The 1,065-nt window shown below is 43.8% G+C and overlaps 1 non-coding gene across 1 annotated transcript; it reads right to left on the bottom strand.

Annotated features, from left to right (window-relative positions):
- Nucleotides 1–763: 763 nt before the first annotated feature.
- TRNAN-GUU (transfer RNA asparagine (anticodon GUU)) lies at nucleotides 764–836 on the bottom strand. The gene has a single exon. It is a non-coding gene; the product is annotated as a tRNA-Asn (tRNA).
- Between the last annotated feature and the right edge of the window lie 229 nt (nucleotides 837–1,065).

Here is a 1,065-nt window from a genome sequence, read left to right on the forward strand (position 1 = left end):
TTCTTCCCTCTATATCCACAGACCTCAAAGTGGGCTGACAACCGTCAAACAACCAACTTGGAGTGCACACTAAATCCGTGTGACTTAAATTGTGGTTTTCTGTTAACGAACAGTGACGTGTATTATGCAAATCAAGATTTTAAGTATAACTCCCTGTAAAGTTGATTTGAATAATTTCGAGGGAAAAATTGTTCCGGGGCCGAGCATCGAACCCGGGACCTTTGGTTTAACGTACTAACGCTCTACCAACTGAGCTACCCGAGAACTCTACCCGACACCGATCCAATTCTTCCCTCTATATCCACAGACCTCAAAGTGGGCTGACAACCGTCAAACAACCAACTTGGAGTGCACACTAAATCCGTGTGACTTAAATTGTGGTTTTCTGTTAACGAACAGTGACGTGTATTATGCAAATCAAGATTTCAAGTATAATTCCCTGTAAAGTTGATTTGAATAATTTCGAGGGAAAAATTGTTCCGGGGCCGGGCATCGAACCCGGGACCTTTGGTTTAACGTACCAACGCTCTACCAACTGAGCTACCCGGGAACTCTACCCGACACCGATCCAATTCTTCCCTCTATATCCACAGACCTCAAAGTGGGCTGACAACCGTCAAACAACCAACTTGGAGTGCACACTAAATCCGTGTGACTTAAATTGTGGTTTTCTGTTAACGAACAGTGACGTGTATTATGCAAATCAAGATTTCAAGTATAACTCCCTGTAAAGTTGATTTGAATAATTTCGAGGGAAAAATTGTTCCGGGGCCGGGTATCGAACCCGGGACCTTTGGTTTAACGTACCAACGCTCTACCAACTGAGCTACCCGGGAACTCTACCCGACACCGATCCAATTCTTCCCTCTATATCCACAGACCTCAAAGTGGGCTGACAACCGTCAAACAACCAACTTGGAGTGCACACTACGTAAATCCGTGTGACTTAAATTGTGGTTTTCTGTTAACGAACAGTGACGTGTATTATGCAAATCAAGATTTCAAGTATAACTCCCTGTAAAGTTGATTTGAATAATTTCGAGGGAAAAATTGTTCCGGGGCCGG

Source organism: Periplaneta americana, chromosome 14 (genome assembly GCF_040183065.1).
Source record: "Periplaneta americana isolate PAMFEO1 chromosome 14, P.americana_PAMFEO1_priV1, whole genome shotgun sequence".
NCBI lineage: Eukaryota > Metazoa > Arthropoda > Insecta > Blattodea > Blattidae > Periplaneta > Periplaneta americana.